The sequence below is a fragment of the Palaemon carinicauda genome, chromosome 19, assembly GCF_036898095.1.
Source record: "Palaemon carinicauda isolate YSFRI2023 chromosome 19, ASM3689809v2, whole genome shotgun sequence".
Classification (NCBI taxonomy): Eukaryota; Metazoa; Arthropoda; class Malacostraca; order Decapoda; family Palaemonidae; genus Palaemon; species Palaemon carinicauda.
The window spans coordinates 18,185,213-18,209,212 of record NC_090743.1 but is presented as its reverse complement, the minus strand read 5'-3'; the positions used below and the strand labels follow the sequence as shown (position 1 = coordinate 18,209,212).

The window sequence follows — 24,000 nt, the reverse complement described above, 5'->3', positions numbered from 1 at the left end:
ACTCAAACCTACGGCTCTAACTATAAAGTAGACTTGGTTACTTCGGTTATTATTTGATATCGACTCAGGAACTAGTTTTTATCCATAGCATCGTACATTTTGGGAGTGAGGTTACGAACCCCTCACCTTTATTTTTGAGAAGATAATGGCACCAATAGGAGTAAAATGAAACTTCTCTCTGCTTCGGTTCCCAGTTTTTATTCGCTGCACAGAATTGGCAGTGAGATCTGTGACAGTTGTACTGGGCTTAAGCTTAAATGTATGAAGTGGAAATCTTCGCCAGTGGTACATATGAGCTTCCATGGCACACACACATACACACACACACACACACACACACACACACACACACATATATATATATATATATATATATATATATATATATATATATATATATATATGTATGTATGTATATATATGTGTGTGTTTGTGTGTGTTTTTTACGTATTGGTGTAAATGTATAGATAGTTGGATATATGAAAACGTAAAACCCTTTCATGAGACTAGTTTCATTTTCAGATTTTTCGATTTTATACTCTGCGTGAACTATATCATTCGTTGTCATCGTGAAAACTTGTTTGGCAATTAATTGACTGAAATTTTTCTTCCTAATTGTCGTACACTATCCATGATTATTAGATTTATTTTAAACATTCATAACCCTGATTTTGGAAGACATTATGAGATTCAAATATTACTTTGTCCAAGAATTCGGAAATATTAACGTACGACCTATAAATAAATGTTTCTTCGTAATGCAAAAATTCTCTTGAAGGCTTCCAAGATACATTGGTTTATCCGTCTGTAAAAGGAAAGTATATAGTGTTTGCTAAACATTTCGTTCAATCAGTAAGAAGTCCCCTTAGCCGCGATGGGATGTTACTATTTGAAATATTGCTAACTGCAGAGAAATACAATCTCTACTTGTATGTCTCATTGTGAAGACCAGAGGGATTTCTTCTGTCAGATTATAATAGATGAACAATTAGTTTGACAGGCAAATCTCAGAGTACTATTCTGTTTCCCTCAGGAAGGTTCCAAGCGGGGAAAGTATATCGAATACACGTGTTCTTCTTCCTCTGCAAATACAGAACAATAGATAAAGGGGTCGTGATGGGAAAGGATGAGATATGAGGCAGGGAATCACTTGCTGCTCAAGGGAGAGTGAATTCATACCTCTCTCTCTCTCTCTCTCTCTCTCTCTCTCTCTCTCTCTCTCTCTCTCTCTCTCTCTCTCTCTCTCTCTCTCTCTCTCTCTCAATATATGAAAGGATTTGCTTTCTTTAAGGTATTGAAAGGTGAAATTCATTTGTGTATGTTTTTGGAATTAAAAAAATTGGAAATAAGAACGATTATAAAAAAAAAAAAGGTTCTGGTAGGCAGGCTTTAAAAGATACGTGATATATATTGAACTTAATGACATTCTAAGAGCTTTGGAAAAGAATCAAGAGGTGAGTCCTGCAATATGTTTATTGGTGATTCTTTATTTTAGAATATTTTTTTTCTTGAAGTCATGTATCCAATAATTATATAATTTCGTAATTAGTTCACTCTTTCTCCTTATAAGTTGAGGAACAAATAAGACTGGCAAAGTCCACATAAAAAATAATGTAATAAGATATACAGTAATTAAAAATAATTAATCATTGTAAATATTTTATATTTTCCCTTAAAAGGAAGACCCAAATATAGACCTTTAAAACACGTTGCTCCTCAGCCCGAAGCGAACGATTGTTCCAAACTTCGCAAAGTTTCTTGTGTTTTAAGTCTCGCCCCAGGAAGGGAAATGCAAATACTACGAACTTACATTAAATGCGTTCTCCTCGAAGCAGGCGGTGTGTGAGAATATGCTTTTGTGTGCAAGGTAATAGGATTCATTTTCAATGCAAATTCATTCTAGTTTTGCGTCAACTATGTGAAAGTTATGAATTTTATCGTATAATTTTTAGATGAAGGAAGTTTATTATTTTATATTTTAGGTGGAAATGATCCAGTTTAAGATATGGGTACAGATGATAATTATTTTAGCTTGAAATATTTTGTCAAAATGAAGTATATTATATGCCGTTGATTCGCATTGTATTACACTCCGGTTTCATTAGCAGATAATAAGGTCAATGTTTTCTTGGTTCAGTGAATGACATTGCATTCTTTCACATAGTCCTTGCGAGTCTGAGTTGGTGATACTGAGTCAAAATGATATATATATATATATATATATATATATATATATATATATATATATATATATATATATATATATATATATATATAAATTTATATATATATATATATATATATATATATATATATATATAAATTTATATATATATATATATATATATATATATATATATATATATATATATATATATATACCAGTAATTATTTTTTAGTTTGACAATACGTCATCCTCTCTTCCTTCCCCCTGCTTCTTTTGCAATCTTTACCCATTCTGTTAGTCTTAATATCCATCTATTATCTGTCATCGTCATTATTTTTCCTGTCCATGTTCATTTCTTTTTCATAGATATTGTTAGAATATCCTCTACTTTAGTTTGCTCTCGTATCCATGTTGGTCATTTTCTGTCTCTTAGTGTTAATCCCATTATTATTCTTTCCATACCTCTTTGAGTCGTAACTAGCTTATGAGCTAAGGTTTTAGTAAGACTCCAAGTTTCTGATGCAAAAGGTAATACTAGTAGGACTATCTGATTGAATACTTATCTTATTTAGAGAAAGTGGCATTTTAATTTTCATAATATCTCTCTGTTTATCAAAAGCTCTCCATCACATATTTATCCTTCTTTTAATTTCGGTCTCACGTCCTGTGGAAACACTTGCTGTCTGACCTAAGTACGTAAATTCATTATAATATCTAGAGGTTCCTGCATAACCCTTATTAGCAGTGTCTGCATTTTCACTGAACATTATGTTAGTTTTACTCATGTCCATTTTCAGCCTTACATTTTTGCTTTCTCTATTCAAATCTTCTATCAACTTTTGTAATTCCTCCCATGATTCACTAAACATAACCATGAAATCTGCAAATATCAAGTTCTTAGGGTATTCCCCCATTAATATTAATGCCTATATTTTCCCAATCTAAATTTAAAAAAAAAATCTGGGCATATGAATAATTTAGGAGAGTTGGGGTCTCATTCTTTAACTCATCTCTCAATTGGATTTTCTCTATCTCTAAGCAATTTCAGGATTGTTGTACTTCTTGTGTAGATATCTTCAAGTGTTCTAACATAAGACTCATCTAGTCCTTGTCTTTTAATGGCTTTCATTGCAATTTTGCTGAAGTTTTGACAAAATCAAAAGCTTTCTTAATGTTTAAATGTCATTCATAGTATTTTTTCATACCCTCTTAATTTTTTCCCTTGCTGGATAATCACATGGATATGGTCAGTTGTTGAATATCCTGTACCAACCGTGTTTCACACAATTGTACATAATTCCTTTTGTATATATTATGCTTGTATCTTCGCTCCTCCCTCGCACTAAAACGAACATGAAAATTCCTGTCTAGTTTTTCCTCTGTGATATTGTCTGTCTTGTGAACTTGTCATGTCCTGTTGCCTTGAGGTTTTGTATATAAGGAGAGTGTTCCACAACAATATAACTCAGTCGTTTCCAATCTGCCTTTGATTTCACAACTCCTCTCTCGGGCCGTCACATTGGTGACCCCGGAAGTCGACTCGCTCCCACCGCCTTCCACCCCCACCCCCTCGCCCCTTCATCATTGGTACTATGGCGGACTCTACGGCAGTTGGTGCTGCGGCCGCTCCATTCAAACTTTCATCGTTTGCCAGCGGAGAGGCGTTTGCTTGGTTTCAGCGCGCAGAAGTCCAGTTTCGTATCAGGGGCGTGACTCGCTCAACCACCAAAGCGGATTATGTTCTCGCGGCGAAACCCGAGGACACCTTCCCAGAAATATCCGACTGGCTTTGTGAACAAGGAGACACCCCAATAGCGTATGACGACCTCAAATCATACCTTCTGCAGCAGTACTCGCCGTCGCCAGCCGCCCGTATAGCAAAGCTTTTTCAGCTCTCGCAACAACCGTTGGGGGACCAAAGGGCTTCGCTTGCCCTCAGGGAAATGACCAGTATCGCTCGCCTTCAACCTGCCGCAGACGGCTCTCCTCGTGAGGTGAACCTACTCCGTGCCCTTTGGATACGCCGTTTACCTGAACCTGTGCGCGCTGCCATACCCGATGTCGATAGTTTACCCATAAAGGACTTGATGACCAAAGCCGACGCCCTTATGGACAGCCACTTCAAGACCTCCATCAACGCCTCCACCCCTGACGACGAGGATGCCTATTCAACGTCAACCAAAGCTGACATGAATGCCGTAGGACATACAAGCCTACCCCATGACGTGCCGAAGCGGCGACAAAGCCGCCCACCACCCACCAATCGCTCGCGCCCCAACGAACGACTTCTACAGCCACTTACTACCTCCCATCCGCCGCAGTTTTGCTACTACCACTTCAGATTCGGGGCAACCGCGAAGAAATGTGCCACAGATTGTCAGTGGCCAAAAAACGTGTAAGTAGGCCATCGCTTGTGGCGGTGGCCTCCCATGTTTCTAATCTTTTCTTTTTACAGGATGCAGGAACGGGCGTGCGATTTTTGGTAGACACGGGTGCTTGTCGTTCTCTTTTGCCAAGGAAACTCTTCAAGGCACAACGTAGTCTGTCTACATCTGCCAACGTCCGCTTGGTAGCTGCCAAGGGATCTGCGATACCCACCTACGGTTACGAGAGCCTCACATTATCGTTCGGAAACGGTAAATTCAATTGAAAGTTTCTCGTTGCTGATGTCACAATGCCAATCCTCGGAAAATGGGCCTTTGCCAAAAGGCCTCCAGCCCATGGTCGTCACCCTTACACATCGTTCTAAAGAAAGACGGCTCCCTCCGTCCGTGCGGGGATTACAGGCGCCTGAACATGCAAACAGAACCGGGTCACTACCCCCTCCCAAACATTGCCGATGTAACCTCCTACCAGCACAAAGCAAAGGTTTTCTCTACACTCGACCTCCTGAAGGGGTATTATCAGGTGCCTATGAACCCAGAAGACATCCCCAAGACCGCCATCACCACTCCGTTTGGTACATACACCTTCAATTACTCCTGTTTTGGCCTTCGTAATGCTGGGGCAACGTTTCAACATCTCATGGATGGCATCTTAGGGGACCTCCCTTTCTGTGTATGTTATGTGGACGACATACTTGTGTTCTCCTCCTCAAAAGAGGAACACCTCCGTCACCTGCGCATCGTGCTCGACCGCCTGCAACAAAACGGCCTTGTAGTCCGGTACGACAAGTGTACCTTTGGCGCCAACGAAGTGTCGTTCTTAGGGCACCGTATCACTCCTGAAGGAGTCCATCCCCTCCCTGAGAAGGTAGCAGCCGTTCAGAATTTCCCCACGCCCTCGACCGTCAAAGCTCTGCAGGAATTCTTGGGCATGATCAACTATTATCACCGTTTTCTGCCAGCCATTGCCGCCACTCTTGTTCCCCTCTACGCCTCCCTCAAGGGCAAGCCAAAGGACCTGAAGTGGGGTCCCCTTCAAGAAGCAGCCTTCTGCAATGCAAAGAAGGCCCTATCAACTGCTGCGGCTCTCACTTTTCCTATCCCACACGCCCCTCTCCTTCTCTCCACCGATGCCAGCGACGTCGCTATTGGTGCAGTACTCGAGCAGGTGGTCAAAGGCTCGCCCCGCCCATTGGCCTTCTTCAGCAGAAAACTGTCCAAGGCAGAATCGGGTTATTCTACCTTCGATCGCGAATTGCTGGCGGTGCACCTGGCTGTCCGTCACTTTCGCCATTTCTTAGAAGGTATGCCCTTCGTCATTCGCACAGACCACATGCCTCTGGTGCACGCCTTCACTCGACAGTCTGACGCCTGGTCCGCCCGTCAACGCCGACATCTCTCCGCCGTGGCTGAATACAATTGCACCCTCCAATACGTCCCTGGGAAAATGAATCCCGTTGCCGATGCCCTGTCAAGAAACACGTTGGCTGCCGTTCAACTGGGATTGGATTACAACGCCCTGGCTGAAGCCCAACGACAGGATCCAGAGTATCAAGCTTGTAGGACATCCTGCACGTCCCTCCGTTGAGAGGATTTTCCCCTCGAAAACTCCAACACCACCCTCCTCTGTGACGTCAGTACTGGTAGACCGCGACCTTGGATTCCTGCTCCCATGCGCCGACAGGTGTTTGATTTCATCCACGGCCTTTCACATCCCTCGTGCCGTTCTACTGCACAGCTGCTGAAGGCAAAGTTCATTTGGCACGGCATTTCTAAGGATGCTAAGGATTGGGTCCGTGCCTGTACTTCTTGCCAAACTTCCAAAGTACATCGACACACGGATTCAGGAGTGGGCACCTTTCCTCAACCTCAGCGTCGTTTCGCACACATTCACTTCGACGTTGTAGGCCCCCTACCCACATCACAAGGACATCGTTACCTGTTTACCGTCATCGACCGCTCCACTCGTTGGCCTGAAGCCATTCCCATGGAAACTGCAACGTCTGCCTCATGTACATCTGCCTTACTCTCTGGATGGATTTCAAGATTCGGTATCCCTGAGCATATTACTTCTGACAGGGGAACCACTTTCACCTCTCAATTATGGACGTCATTAGCGAATCTCCTGGGCATCACCCTACATCAGACAACGGCCTACAACCCCGCTGCCAATGGAATGGTTGAACGTTTTCATCGCACCCTCAAAGCAGCTTTGATGTCCCGCTGCAAGGATTGCAACTGGTTTACTCAGCTTCCCTGGGTCCTCCTTGGACTAAGGACCACTCCTAAAGACGCCCTCGACGTCTCGGCAGCCGAAATGGTGTATGGCGACCCGTTGGTCGTCCCTGCCGAGTTTTTTCCTTCTACAACCTCCTCCGACGATCTCCAGCGCATACGTCACGTCGTGGGAAAATTTACTCCGTGCCGCCAGACTTACAAGCCCCCAGCGAAGCATCACATAGCAACGGACTTGCACTCTGCAACACATGTCTTCCTGCGCAACGACACCAGCAAGCCACCGTTAACGCCCCCTTACACGGGACCTTTCCTTGTGATCCGACGCAGTCCGAAAGCATTCCTCCTAAACATTCGGGGCAAAGATGACTGGGTCTCCATTGATCGTCTAAAACCTGCTTATCTTCTGCCAGATGACCCGCCTACAGTTCGCCTCTCTAGATCAGGGCGCCCTATTTAACATGTACAGTATGTCATTTTTAGGGGGGGAGCCATGTACCAACCGTGTTTCACACAATTGTACATAATTCCTTTTGTATATATTATGCTTGTATCTTCGCTCCTCCCTCGCACTAAAACGAACATGAAAATTCCTGTCTGGTTTTTCCTCTGTGATATTGTCTGTCTTGTGAACTTGTCATGTCCTGTTGCCTTGAGGTTTTGTATATAAGGAGAGTGTTCCACAACAATATAACTCAGTCGTTTCCAATCTGCCTTTGATTTCACAACTCCTCTCTCGGCCCGTCACAATCCGCTTCTAAAGCCCGCCTGTTCTCTTGGTTGATTAAAGCCTAGCAGTTTATGTATGTATGCATATATATATATATATATATATATATATATATATATATATATATATATATATATATATTAAGTTGATTATCTTCTTTTCATACCTTTCTTTAATTTTTTAGGAAAATTCTAACTTTATTTGTAGGTTTCCCCTTTTTCCAGCCAATTCTCCTTTACGCCTTTGTGTGAATTTACATCACCATACCAATATTTCTTTTCCTATGTTGCATTGGCTGAATATACCAAAACTGACAAACCATCTGAAACATAACCCAAACCTTACGGAATAAAGATCTTTATTGTATTAAGTAGTAAATAAAACTGACTTTTAGTTTGAATTAATAGATTATCATTGATTTTGACCTAATTAGTATGACCTTTATTAGCTTGAAATTAGTTAATATAATTAACTTCCTACGTAAAGGGATAATGACATAAGATTTCGGTGCCTTATCTGCGAAGGCGATTCCAAAGGGTGATGAAATATTTGGGAAACTGACTGTGAATAAAAATGTTCTCGTTAGAGGGATCACAAGACTTGGCACATAAACATCGCCCATTAAGATCTCTTTTGCTGCAGAGGATGAAATTTTACCTGACTGAAATTATATTCTGCTTTAATGACAGCGTTTTCAAAGAGCAGTTTCTCTCATGTAACTTGAGTCCTTCGAAAGACGAGTTCACTCTCTTTGTGACGAGGAAGAATGGGCTTCGCTAGGAAGATGGATAACGTTTTGTCTGGTGAAGGTCTTTGTCTAGACTCAAGTCTTGGTCTGTGAGGTAGAAAGCATTTGCTTCCTTTATATCTTGGTTGGAGCGTCTCTCGTTTTTTTTCCATTAGCTTTTAGTGATTATTCTTCTATCTTTAAGATACATACATTTTCGTTTTAATTACCAGTTCCTTTTTTCCCTTACTACTTCGGAAAGGACGTTTCGTTATGTGAAAAATATTTCATAAGTGAGGTTAAATTCCTTTCGACCTTCTTGGATATATGAAATATCGGTAGATTTTTTATTTTTATTTTTATTTTCAAGATTTTCTCTAGTGTAAATAATTGAGAAATTTTCCAAGATTTTTTTTTGACATCAATGAGTATCAGTAAGCATTTTCTTCTGAAAAATTCCGGTTTTATGAATAGATTAATCTCTTCCCAATTCCCCTAAAGGGAAAAATTTATGGTCTGGTTCCGTTTTTTTCCCTTATGGTAAACTAGCCTGTCCAATCGGCTTCCATTTTGAAGCTAGCAACTCTCTCTCTCTCTCTCTCTCTCTCTCTCTCTCTCTCTCTCTCTCTCTCTCTCTCTCTCTCTCTCTCTCTCTTCTTATATATGCATGTATTTTACGTGTTACACGCACACACATATATATATATATATATATATATATATATATATATATATATATATTGTGTATGGATTTATGCATTAATGGTGATCCGAAATTTGCCACAAGTGCATATGGCTTGTACTCTCTTGGGATGTTCTGGTATTTAGAATGGATCATTAGTGTAGGTTTATTTAGATATAATATTAGATTTGATTTCTTTATTTCATACTTCTTGAGTTTTTGGCATTTCAGTAATCAATATTCAATATGATATTATTACAAAACGATATAATTTTTTTCAAGTACTTGCCTGATTTTCCTGCAATAACCTGTTTCATTGTAGCGCAGTTTGTTTCTTTCGTGATATTAGAAAAAAAATAAAGAAATTAGTCTACTTCTGTAAAAGCATGAATTTTCTGCATAGCCATTTACCCATCATCGATTTCGTCAGGGAAATCTCAAGTTTACAATAAGATCCTTGAAGCCTTCGTCACCCCCGTTTACCTATTTCAAGTAACGTTAACAATTGGCTCTATATATAGTTCATATTTCCTTTTCCTTTTGCACGTATCAAAACTATAACATTTGGAAGCGTTGATTTTGCCAATATTTACAGTGATCATCTATGATTTTATTTGCATATTTCAGAGACTTATCAGCTATCAAAAGGTCACGTTATTTTGTGTTGGTACATGTCTCATTTTGAGGTCTCTGAAGGATGGGATCAATGGACATTGGTATAGAGCAGTAAGGAGATAATGTAATAAATTATATTATTATATTATATTATTTATACAGGAAGCCGACATGGTTCTTGTGGCTCTCTCGCTGGGAAATTTAAATACACGAGAGAATTCTTCATTGATTTATGGGTTAACTATGACGATTAGTGGAGTTTTCGCCGAATTATTTGTTAGATGGAACGTATTTATAGGTCTCTACCCATATATATATATATATATATATATATATATATATATATATATATATATATATATATATATATAAATTCGTTATTTCTTGATTGCCAAGAATCTTTTTTTTTTTTATCTTCGTTGTTTCATCACTTCGACTCAGTCCATCATTGTTTTCTCACAGATTTTTTTTCCCATTTCTTACCCAAATGATTCAACTTTCTTCATAAGAATCAGAAAACTGACTACTTTTACATTGCTTTTGAAAACCTCCCTCTTTATGTTGTTTTGTTTTTTTCTATCTCTTCTTCTTATTCTACCTTTCTTTTTTTTTTAATATTTGTTTCCATCCTTTACTGATGATTTTTTTCTTACCTGTCTTATTGGAAATTCCCGGAATTTAGGAATCAACATCAATTAGTTTACCACTGGATTTACAAATTTTCGAGTTAAATAAAACTATATTTTTATTTTGACGATTTTCCAGTAACTTTGAATACCATATTTCATACGATTTCGGAATCAGCGAATCAAAATGAAGTTCGTGAAATTATGAAATGGGTTACAGCAATCCTGATGACTGCCTTCCAGTCGAAGGCCAACTCCCACTACCTACTAAGGAAACGATTACCTTTCTTGGCCTTCCCTTTACATTCAAAGGGGTTTGGGGCCAGTAGGAACCTGGGTGAAATAATGTCTCGGCTTCTGTCCAATTGTGACAAAGGACCGGACACCGTCCTCTCTTAAGTCCTAAATAACTTGCCGAGTATGATGGAAAAAATGTTGTCATTGTGGTGTTTCTCTGGCTTCCTTCATCCAGATCTCATTGTTGTATTTGTTTGTGTGTGTGTGGCTTTGAGGTGTCTCACACACACAGAAAAAGATAGGTATCTTTGTCAAATCTTTATTGACACTCGGAAAGACAAACTGAGAAAAAAAGGCCGTCGTTTTCCATTGTTTTTTTTTTTTTTATGTTACTAAATCTTTCTCTTTTGATACTTTTTTTCTTTCTTTTGTACGGAGTCTCTGCTTTTCCGCGACGATTTTCCTTGATTCAGCGTTCAAATGATGAAATTGACAAGTACTGCCTTCATAAGGGAAACCCCTAACATCTATTTCAAGATTCATCTGTTTTTTTTTTTTCTCCTTGTAATTCTGGCCATTAACTTCTCTTTACTGACTTCAGTGACTTACCAAGTTACGTTGCCATTGTGTAAGGGTTAGACATCATTACAACAGAAATCGACGTACATAAAAGAATATGATAATAAAGAAGAGGTCCCTTAGGAAGTCTTTTATTATTTAGGTATTAAAGACTTGCAACATGAAGTGCCTACCAAACCAGTAAACGACTACATAGCTTGTTAGAAGGTTGGTTTAAAGTAAGCTGGCTTTATGTCAGAATAAGCTTACCCCCGAAGGCGTTGAATGGAACAAGAGGCCTGGTGTGGAACTCTGGATTTGGCCCTGGCAAATGAGGACCACTACTTTTGTGTTACTGATTGAGATTTCTGTCATATCTCCAGCAAGATTAAAGAGAACAAATTTAACTAATATACAAGTGTATTTACTCAATGAAGTTTCTTGAAGATAAAATAAAAAAAAGGAGAAAAATTATTAGATATAACGGATAGTTGAAAAAGAAAACACAATCTTCCAAGCTTTTGTTCAGATAATCTCTGTTCCATTTTGTAGTTGAAGCAAAAAGCAAATATACATTTCAGATGAAACGGAACGACTCCCTCAGCAGCTTCTCTCAAATATTGAATCTGTTTATTTGCTTGCAGGCAACATTCTCTGAAGAAGCATTGTTGATAGTAACACCTCTCCTTTAAGCTATTTGGTCGGATTATTAAACGTCAATAAATATATGATACTTATATCGTTTATTAATACATTCTGTACACGTCGATTTCATTTCAATTTTTGATGTTGCAAGATTTTCGTAACCTTTCATCAGACTGAAATCATCTAAACACTTTTTTCTTATAATTTATTTTTGATAGTAATATTGATTCACATTTCCTAGTTGTTTTCCTTCTTCTTTAAGGTCTTTCTAATTCCATAGTCAACACACTTTTGATTAGTTTTTATTTTATATATTTAATGAGTATATTGGGTGGTGGATAGCCTTTAAATCTGTTTGAAGATTTTTCAATTTGATATTTGCTTCTTTTAAATTTATTTTTACGAAAAAATTACCGTATATTATAATTAAGAGGTTTCACATTCTTTCCTAATAATGATGTTTTTACTATATTTCTTTTACGTACAGTGGGAGGTATTCATAAAAATGAAGGATATCCTTGTAAGCATAAGGTAAAAGTACAAGGTAATTCTCTGAAGCAAAAGGTAGAAGTATAAGCAAATCTTTCTTTCCATATTCATACTGATTACCTTTTACTTGCGAGGATATCCTCCAACCAGAAGTAAAAGATTGACTCGTGTTTTTGGAGCGCTTAGTTACATGTTGGAACTTGTAAGATTTCATTTGTGATATCATAATAAGAAAGAGTTTAGTATTTATAATACGTATTGCCCTGTTTTTACTTGTATTTAATTAAGTTTACGCATCAGAAAAAATACAGACGCCGCCGCGCCTTCCCCAAAGCCTCGCTGGCGACATCTATCCCCCACCCCTTGCATTAAAAGTTCTTTGACCTCTTTTTAGCTCCCCCACCCCTTGCATTAGAAGTTCTTTGACCTCTTTTTAGCTCCCACACCCCTTGCATTAGAAGTTCTTTGACCTCTTTTTAGCTCCCACACCCCTTGCATTAGAAGTTCTTTGACCTCTTTTTAGCTCCCACACCCCTTGCATTAGAAGTTCTTTGACCTCTTTTTAGCTCCCACACCCCTTGCATTAGAAGTTCTTTGACCTCTTTTTAGCTCCCACACCCCTTGCATTAGAAGTTCTTTGACCTCTTTTTAGCTCCCACACCCCTTGCATTAAAAGTTCTTTGACCTCTTTTTAGCTCCCCCACCCCTTGCATTAGAAGTTCTTTGACCTCTTTTTAGCTCCCACACCCCTTGCATTAGAAGTTCTTTGACCTCTTTTTAGCTCCCACACCCCTTGCATTAGAAGTTCTTTGACCTCTTTTTAGCTCCCACACCCCTTGCATTAGAAGTTCTTTGACCTCTTTTTAGCTCCCACACCCCTTGCATTAGAAATTCTTTTACCTCTTTTTAGCTCCCACACCCCTTGCATTAGAAGTTCTTTGACATCTTTTTAGCTCCCACACCCCTTGCTTTAGAAGTTCTTTGACCTCTTTTTAGCTCCCACACCCCTCTCATTAGAAGTTCTTTGACATCTTTTTAGCTCCCACACCCCTTGCATTAGAAGTTCTTTGACCTCTTTTTAGCTCCCACACCCCTTGCATTAGAAGTTCTTTGACATCTTTTTAGCTTCCACACCCCTTGCATTAGAAGTTCTTTGACCTCTTTTTAGCTCCCACACCCCTTGCTTTAGAAGTTCTTTGACCTCTTTTTAGCTCCCCACCCCTTGCGTTAGAAGTTCTTTGACCTCTTTTTTTTTTTTTTTTTAGCTCCCACACCCCTTGCATTAGAAGTTCTTTGACCTCATTTTAGCTCCCACACCCCTTGCATTAGAAGTTCTTTTACCTCTTTTTAACTCCCACACCCCTTGCATTAGAAGTTCTTTGACCTCTTTTTAGCTCCCACACCCCTTGCATTAGAAGTTCTTTGACCTCTCTTTAGCTCCCACACCCCTTGTATTTAAAGTTCTTTGACCTCTTTTTAGCTCCCACACCCCTTGCATTAGAAGTTCTTTGACCTCTTTTTAGCTCCCACACCCCTTGCATTAGAAGTTCTTTTACCTCATTTTAGCTCCCACACCCCTTGCATTAGAAGTTCTTTGACCTCTTTTTAGCTTCCCCACCCCTTGCATTAGAAGTTCTTTGACCTCTTTTTAGCTCCCACACCCCTTGCATTAGAAGTTCTTTGACCTCTTTTTAGCTCCCACACCCCTTGCATTAGAAGTTCTTTGACCTCTTTTTAGCTCCCACACCCCTTGCATTAGAAGTTCTTTGACCTCTTTTTAGCTCCCACACCCCTTGCATTAGAAGTTCTTTGACCTCTTTTTAGCTACCAAACCCCTTGCATTAGAAGTTCTTTGACCTCTTTTTAGCTTCTCCACCCCTTGCATTAGAAGTAATTTGACCTCTTTTTAGCTCCCACACCCCTTGCATTAGAAGTGCTTTGACCTCTTTTTAGCTCCCACACCCCTTGCATTAGAAGTTCTTTGACCTCTTTTTAGCTCCCACACCCCTTGCATTAGAAGTTCTTTGACCTCTTTTTAGCTCCCCATTAGAAGTTCTTTGACATCATTTTAGCTCCCACACCCCTTGCATTAGAAGTTCTTTGACCTCTTTTTAGCTCCCACACCCCTTGCATTAGAAGTTCTTTGACCTCTTTTTAGCTTCCCCACCCCTTGCATTAGAAGTTCTTTGACCTCTTTTTAGCTCCCACACCCCTTGCATTAGAAGTTCTTTGACCCCTTTTTAGCTCCCACACCCCTTGCATTAGAAGTTCTTTGACCTCTTTTTAGCTCCCACACCCCTCTCATTAGAAGTTCTTTGACCTCTTTTTAGCTCCCATACCCCTTCCATTAGAAGTTCTTTGACCTCTTTTTAGCTCCCACACCCCTTGCATTAGAAGTCCTTTGACCTCTTTTTAGCTCCCCCACCCCTTGCATCAGAAGTTCTTTGGCCTCTTTTTAGCTACCCCACCCCTTGCATTAGAAGTTCTTTGGCCTCTTTTTAGCTCCCACACCCCTTGCATTAGAAGTTCTTTGACCTCTTTTTAGCTCCCACACCCCTTGCATTAGAAGTTCTTTGACCTCTTTTTAGCTCCCACACCCCTTGCATTAGAAGTTCTTTGACCTCTTTTTAGCTCCCACACCCCTTGCATTAGAAGTTCTTTGACCTCTTTTTAGCTCCCACACCCCTTGTATTAGAAGTTCTTTGACCTCTTTTTAGCTCCCATACCCCTTGCATTAGAAGTTCTTTGACCTCTTTTTAGCTCCCACACCTCTAGCATTAGAAGTTCTTTGACCTCTTTTTAGCTCCCACACCTCTAGCATTAGAAGTTCTTTGACTTCTTTTTAGCTCCCACACCTCTAGCATTAGAAGTTCTTGACCTCTTTTTAGCTCCCACCCCTCTAACATTAGAAGTTCTTTGACCTCTTTTTAGCTCCCGCACCCCTTGCATTAGAAGTTCTTTGACATCATTTTAGCTCCCACACCCCTTGCATTAGAAGTTCTTTGACCTCTTTTTAGCTCCCACACCCCTTGCATTAGAAGTTCTTTGACCTCTTTTTAGCTTCCCCACCCCTTGCATTAGAAGTTCTTTGACCTCTTTTTAGCTCCCACACCCCTTGCATTAGAAGTTCTTTGACCCCTTTTTAGCTCCCACACCCCTTGCATTAGAAGTTCTTTGACCTCTTTTTAGCTCCCACACCCCTCTCATTAGAAGTTCTTTGACCTCTTTTTAGCTCCCATACCCCTTCCATTAGAAGTTCTTTGACCTCTTTTTAGCTCCCACACCCCTTGCATTAGAAGTCCTTTGACCTCTTTTTAGCTCCCCCACCCCTTGCATCAGAAGTTCTTTGGCCTCTTTTTAGCTACCCCACCCCTTGCATTAGAAGTTCTTTGGCCTCTTTTTAGCTCCCACACCCCTTGCATTAGAAGTTCTTTGACCTCTTTTTAGCTCCCACACCCCTTGCATTAGAAGTTCTTTGACCTCTTTTTAGCTCCCACACCCCTTGCATTAGAAGTTCTTTGACCTCTTTTTAGCTCCCACACCCCTTGCATTAGAAGTTCTTTGACCTCTTTTTAGCTCCCACACCCCTTGTATTAGAAGTTCTTTGACCTCTTTTTAGCTCCCATACCCCTTGCATTAGAAGTTCTTTGACCTCTTTTTAGCTCCCACACCTCTAGCATTAGAAGTTCTTTGACCTCTTTTTAGCTCCCACACCTCTAGCATTAGAAGTTCTTTGACTTCTTTTTAGCTCCCACACCTCTAGCATTAGAAGTTCTTGACCTCTTTTTAGCTCCCACCCCTCTAACATTAGAAGTTCTTTGACCTCTTTTTAGCTCCCACACCTCTAGCATTAGAAGTTCTTTGACCTCTTTTTAGCTCCCACACCTCTAGTATTAGAAGTTCTTTGACCTCTTTTTAGCTCCCTTACCTCAAGCATTAGAAGTTTTTTGACCTCTCTTCATAGCTTCCACACCTCTAACATTAGAAGTTCTTTGACCTCTCTTTATAGCTCCCACACCTCTAACATTAGAAGTTCTTTGACCTCTCTCTTTAGCTCCCACACTTCTAGCATTAGAAGTTCTTTGACATATATTTCTAGGTTCCATACTTTTAGCATTAGAGGGTCTTCGATTTATATTTTGAGGTGCTTTACTTCTAGCATTAGAGGCTCTCTATTTTTAGGTGTCTTACCTCTGGCATTAGAGGTTCCTCTTCGCTGTTCTCTCATGTCTTCTAGTTTTCAAGATCTTCTTTCATTAGATTATCTGTTTCTTTCGAGATTTCATTGTCTCTTTTCCTCAGTTCGTCAGTGTCCTTCTAGATTTCAAAAGAGATTTCAGTGCCGCGAGTCCTCATTTCGTCAGATTCCTTAAGAAAATCGAAAGCATTTATTCTTTACATATCTGGGCATTGAGTAAAGAGATGAATACTATCGATTTCTCCGCATACACTATCATACCAAAGTAAATGACGAGCAACATAATATATTTACCAATGTCGTCTGGATATGTCCTTACTTCAATGGCGAATTTTGGGACAATCCTGTTGAAGAACTACACGTCACTCACCGTTCAGTTGAACCATTCTGCCACCATCCTCATTCCCCGCAATCCGTTTTTGCACCGATACAAAGCCTCGTACTTTTTCCAAGAGTCTCCTATAATAAGACATCGTCGCAAAAGCGCAAGCAAAGGATCCTTCAAGGCGCATACATTATGATCTTCAAAGCTCAGCTGCCAACGGAAGATCCCGTGTCTTTCTATAGGTCGGGCGATATAAAACGAACGATCGGCAACTTCGACAGCAACCAAAACCATCTGTAGTTGATGGTGTTCCGAAGACGTAACACGTAATTCTTACCGTCAGCTTCCTATTCCGCCAGAACTCGATCTCTGTGAGTTAAGTGAAATCCTTCTCCCAGTCATCAATTCATTTCCTCTTACTCCTATTGACGCGCAATTCCTTGGTTAGATTTCCCCAGCTACATACAGATCATGTGAGGTGTTGCAGGCTACGTTTGAAAAAATGAAGATCAGGTCTTCAGAAGTCATCTGAAGCTCGGGGAGGATTTGTTCAGGACTGCTCCAGGAAATTTCAGTTCTGGAGTCATTCAGAAATCGTGTTAAGTATACGGCTATGTCCTTTGAAGACTTTTGGAAATTCGGGAAAGTTTTCTTCCGAAACCGTTCTGAGATTCCGTTCTGGAGGCATTCAGAATTCCATGCTAAGTCTATGGCTATTTCTTCTGAAGCCATTTGGAAATCCCATTAGATTTTCTTCCGAATTCGTTTAGGACTCAAGAAAAATTCCATTCTTGTTTTATAACAACAACAACAATAATGATAATGAAATAATAATAATATTAATAATAATAATAATAATAATAATAATAATAATAATAATAATTATAGTAATAATAATAATAATAATAAACTACGTGATTTGATTTATGGATTTGAGTTGAAAAGTTTTGAAGACGCTAAACGCTCAACTTAGCAATTTGAAGGAAATTTTAAGATACCCGGACGAAGGGCGAAGAGTAATTGAGGTTTAAAGCAAACCGAATTGAAATAGTTGGTATCAGCTAAATTATATCAGGTTTGGGATTTAGAACAATCTATTTCTGGTACGAAGCGATATATATATATATATATATATATATATATATATATATATATATATATATATATATATATATATATATATATATATATATATATATTACAGATGTAATCTTCCTCAGCACGAAGATAACTCAATATATAGTAGTCTACATGAGGAAAATTGAAAGTTGTGTATATGTAGAAATGCATTTCTACATATACACAACTTTCAATTTTCCTTATGTAGACTACTATATATATATATATATATATATATATATATATATATATATATATATATATATATATATATATATATAGTAGTCTACATAAGGAAATATTTGTATATGTGTGTATATACATGCATGTATATAAGCTTTTGCAGTATATGAATATTCTGTGTATATATGTATATTTATACATACACACACATATATATATACATATACATATATATAATATATACATACATATAATATATATATATATACATATACATATATAATATATATATATATATATATATATATATATATATATATATATATATATATATACTATATTTACATATTATATGAATATAGTATATTTGCATGTACTGTGTGTATATATATATATATATATATATATATATATATATATATATATATATATATATATATATATACATACATACATACATACATACATACATACTGTTTGTACATACATACATCCCTAAATACAGCAGCCTTCGTATTCTCCCAACTGTTTATACATGCAAAAGCAAATGTAAAATGCATATCACCACGTTATGGCTTAACCTTGATATTTTATCGAGATTCCAGGTGTGGACAAGATATCTGTCCCCAAGCCACTGTACATTTTGTTCTTCAAAACGGAATAAGATCTTGAAATCGTGCTGAGAATCGGACAGAACAACCTTTCTCTTCGAACTGCAATCTGCTACTGACCAGACTCAGCTTTTTCGAAGCATATGCTCTTTATACGAAGTAAAGGGTCTTCTTTATGTATTTTAACCATTTACTTTTATGTGATTATAAGGATATGCTTTTGATCTAAAAGTAGAAGCTTTTGCTTGAAATGTTTATGAATACAAGTAGAAGGATTTCCTCCATATTATGCAAGTATAAGCATATCCTTTTCTTTATGAATACCGCCCATTATTTCAATTCTGTGAAAAATGTTATTACGGGAAGATTAATATTTATCGTAATTGAGAAAAGTAACATCACTAAACCCATTACGCTTTAATTTCGTGTGCAGAACTGATTTTCCAGTAAGTGGAATAATGAAAGCTTCCTTCTGAGCAATTATTTCAGTTAAATGATATAATTCCCTTGAGATACAAACTATATTCACTGACCTTTTCCCTTCAATATTTTAAGTCATTTCTTTCCCCTCACTACCAGTATTTGTAATCTATTTATTTTTAAATATTAATGTATGCAGCTATCTCTCCAAGGTATCCGCAGTGTGACCCCTCCATAAAATAAAACTTATTCTCTCAGTGTCTATCATCACCTTTTCCCCTCTGAGTCTGCATCAACTCCTCTCCCCTCACCTATACCATTTCCATCTCAATTCCAAAAGCCGACTGGTGCCTTTGCCTGACAACCAAATCCAACAGTAAACACCACAAGGGATCGCCCCATCAGGTGGATGTTGGTGCCTGATAGCAGAAGCAGAGGTGATTCTCTCTCTCTCTCTCTCTCTCTCTCTCTCTCTCTCTCTCTCTCTCTCTCTCTCTCTCTCTCTCTCTCTCTCTCGTTGGTATCTGTTTCCTCTCCCAAATATTTTCCGAATTCTGACCCACCTCCCTTTCTTTCCTTCCGTCAAACAACGCCTGCGCAATCTTCTTCAGAATCTTCGACCGATCAGATTAAAGTAAATAAAACTCCATATGAGTTTGTGATTGTCGGTTCCCAGGCAAATACGGATATGCAGATTAAATCGTGTGATGCATTTCGACGATGCCCAAGACTAATGGCGCCTGATTGGAATAGCTGACGATTTGTCACAAACAGTCGACGTCTCTGAAGACAGAAATATTAGGTGCGATGTTTTAGTTTCGGTCTTTGATTAATGTTCAAAGAAACACAAACACACACACACATACATATATATATATATATATATATATATATATATATATTATATATATATATATATATATGTATATATATATATATATATATATATATATATATATATATATATATATATATATATATATATATAAATATATATATTTTTTTTCTTTTAGGCTAAACATGAAACATAGATAGTGTAGGTATTCAGATTTCTGTATTTTTCAGATAGAGCTTTACAGTATTCATTCCAAATTCTATATTTTTGTAAATTACTTTTTGAATGCTTATTTGTGACATCTGCTGCTTATAAACATAAGTTTTGAACAGTTCTTACTATATTCCAATAAATGTTCAATATTTCAAAATAAGATATTTTTTATATTATCATCAATAACACATATCATATATATGAGTATGTGAAATTGCACTTAAAACAAATTATATCAAAGGTCATGTAAGTTGTGACCTATAAACACTTGCTTTGACATTTGTAAATGGTTGTTTGTTACACAGATGAAGTTTATTGTTAAATCAAGCTTGTTTTTCATAACACTGTATTCGGATACATTTCCATTGCTTTAATTGTACTCAAATTGTGATATTATTTATTTAGGTACCCTATAGAAAGGTTGTCTTTCAAAGTACGTATGACGTCCTAAGTATATTGTAATCGCTAAACTATGCTCAGTTGCGTTAAAGTATGTATTGTGGTTTAGGGTAATATTTGGGCATTACAACAAGCATTGGCTTTTGAGGATGCAGTGTAAGTAATGTTAACCTACCCCCTACCCCCCCCCCCCCACACACACACACACACACACACGTCCACAAACACAGATACTGTAGCCAGAGTCATGAACTCGAGATTCAATCGATTTGACCCTTCAGTCATATCATCTTGCACCGCACGTGTTTCTTATACGCTCATACACTGTAACTTTTTTCCTTCTTTATCTTATCACTCGCTTTTCCCTGCACTGTTAATAGACCAACATGTGTAAGCACGCTGGCTCATGTTTGATTGCTTTTTTCTTATTTCTGCGACGCTCTTGCTCGCAACTCCGTGTATATAAACTCATTGATTAATAAAATTAAGTTGCATTCACCTCGCCTTAATGTTATCACCTAACTGGCGCCTCGCACGATTTCCTTCTAGAGAGTGGAACTCTACTTTCTCAGTCAGTTTAGAGGTAGATTTGTTATTACCTTGAAAAGGACTAATCTGTTGAAGCTTTTCTTAAACCGATTGAAACTGACAGAATTGTGCGGAAGGTTCCATCTTGGTTTATTTCCCCCAGACATTCCTTCAAGATAACTTTCTTGAGTCTGACATATCCGAATAGCTTTCCCTTTACTTGGGGACGTTGCTGATTGTCGGTTGATTTTAATGATTAGCATTGATTGCCTGATCTTATTACCAATTGCAGTTTATCTTCTAATTGATTGTTCATTGCATAACCCACTTTCTGACTTCGCTTTAGTTTGGTTCTAATAAAGGACTTGTATACAAACAAATCTCAGTTTTACCTCTAAATGTATGATTTATTTGTTTTATTGTCAGGCTTTCCCATTGCCAGTGAATGATTCATTTAGTTTAATATTTGCACATTTTTAACTAAACAGCTTTTCATTAATGCCATGCAGTTCTTATTAAATAAATAAAACCTTAATTCCAGTGAATATGAAGGATTAATTTTCCAATTTGTTGTACGTAATTGCATTTTAAATATAATTTTTCTTTTCATTTGCTTTCATTCATATTTATTATACAGCTTGCACTACATTGTCTGCGATTATAATTGGATGTTCATTTTTATGGTTATTGTATTTAATCTTTGGTTTATTATTATATATAATTTTCATTATTTGATTTTTTTTTTCAGTAGCAATATTCTTTCAGAAATACTTCATATTTTTTTTTCACTCAGAAATCTACCGCAATTGGTTCTAGTAAACCATTTTTTTCTCATTGGCATCAATAACAGGATGAAATACGATGTTCAAAGTAGTTTTAATTTTCATGGTGTAAAATAGTTTCCTAGTAGTGGGATTCTCAAATTACGTTCGGGTGACCTCAGAATTATGATGACATTTTATATGTTTAAGATAGACTTTTTCCCTTTTATTAACTAGGCTTTCAGGGTGTTTTGTTTTGCTCAATCTAGGCTGACGTAGTTTCTTTTTAATGGGATCCTAATTCCGCTCATATTATTAATATATTTTACATTATTCTCATTATTATTATTATTATTATTATTATTATTATTGTTGTTGTTGTTGTTGTTGTTGTTGATGTTGTTGTTGTTACTAGTCAAGCTACAACCCTGGTTGGAAAAGCAGAATGCTACAAGCCCAAGGGCTCCCAAAGGGAAAGCACCCAAGGGAGGAATGAAAATTGGAAATTAGCATATAAACTAGATATAAGTACTGAATAAAAATATAAAATATTTCAACATCAGTAAGAACGTCGAAATAGATCAGTTTTATAAAAGTTATACAATAGATTTAATTTCCTTAAGCAATATTGTCAATGTTGTTGTTTTATTAATGCAGTTTTTATTATGCTAGAAATATTTTATTTTGTTCAAATATCTATTAAATGTGGTCGAATGGCAAACTCAATTTTAACCAAAAAATATTTGCTTGAACGACTAATTAGAAGTGAATTGAGGCATTACTAGGGATTCTGGAAACACCTAGGTAGGTAATGAGGTCTGGAGTTTAGAAGCAGATAAATTATCATGCACAACTTCAAGAAATCAAAGCATGGTAAAAACATTTGGTATAGGAATGGTATGTAGAAAGGGATTTGAAGAATTTCTGTTTTGAAAACAGTGACGATGATAGCTCATCATTGTGCCTTCGTTATCAATGGTGGTTAATATATTTTCTACGATTGAGAAATCGGCCGTAGGCCAGTTGCATTGGTTAGTAAAATTTCTTAAGGTGAAAATGAATGGAAACGGTTTTTATCAAATTTTTGTCGCTGTTAACTTCATTTACAAACAACGCATAGCATAAATAGAAAGATTTTATTTTTTATATGATTTGCAGAGGACTTAATATGTACATGAAAGCGAGTGACCTTTTTAAGCCCGTATATCTTTAACATATTGACCTACTAAACATGAGTGTCAAAGTCGGAAACTGATCATACGTAATTAAATCCTTGTCTGTTTAGTGATGGTAAATGTCACACAACATCGAACTAAACTCGTCACTTCGTGTGAGAAAATCATAAATGTATTAGGAATTATGAGTAGGCAAACGCAGTCTGTTGTGTTTTGATCAGTAAATAAACCTTTGACTCTTATAAAGTGAATAAGAGATGAAAGTAATGGATGACATATAATAGAATCATGGATTTGTATCAGAGGCAGTTGTGCACTTGTCAGGCTTACAGTTTGCACACTATGTATGTACACACACGTACACACATACACACACTCATATATATATATATATATATATATATATATATATATACATATATATATATATATATATAAATTTCTACCTCATACTTGGGATCGAACGCTAGCCCCTTCTAATGAAAGGCCAGGTCGAAACCAACCATGTCACGAGAGACCATAAAAGAAATTGGAACCTGACGCTACCAGCTGTCCGAGGATTTACCTGGCGAGACATCAGTCTCTTACCAGCGAGTTTTACCCAATTTCCCGGCCCACCATGTGACACAATTGGTAGTAATTCATTCAAATTACCCCTAATGGGTCAATATGGATAAATATCAACACAACATCGTGTTCAAATAGAAAAACTATCTTCTAAATTCTTATAGAAAAGGGTTTATTTTATTAGATTATTCGACTTGTTCAAGTCAAGTAATTTATATATATATATATATATATATATATATATATATATATATATATATGTATATATATATATATATATATATATATATATATATATATATATATATATATATATATATATATATTGTAATGACGTGACATAGCACTTAGCCACGACGAAAGATAAAAGTCAATGTCAATTCTTCTATAGTTATACCTGTCGAGATCAGGTTTTTTTTTTTTTTTTTTGTAATTAGAAATGAAATCAACCATCTTCACCATTGTAGCTAATTGATAAGTGTGTACTTGGCATTCGATTAATGATAATTTACGGCGCCGCCGAAAATCGGCCTCCCGCGGATATAAAATAATGGCCACTGTGACTTTTCTA

General features: G+C 37.4%; 1 protein-coding gene across 2 annotated transcripts in view; it reads left to right on the top strand.

Annotated features, from left to right (window-relative positions):
* Positions 1–24,000, top strand: part of LOC137658497 (adhesive plaque matrix protein-like) — a 1,563,467-nt gene that overhangs the window by 1,141,273 nt on the left and 398,194 nt on the right. The window lies entirely within an intron of this gene.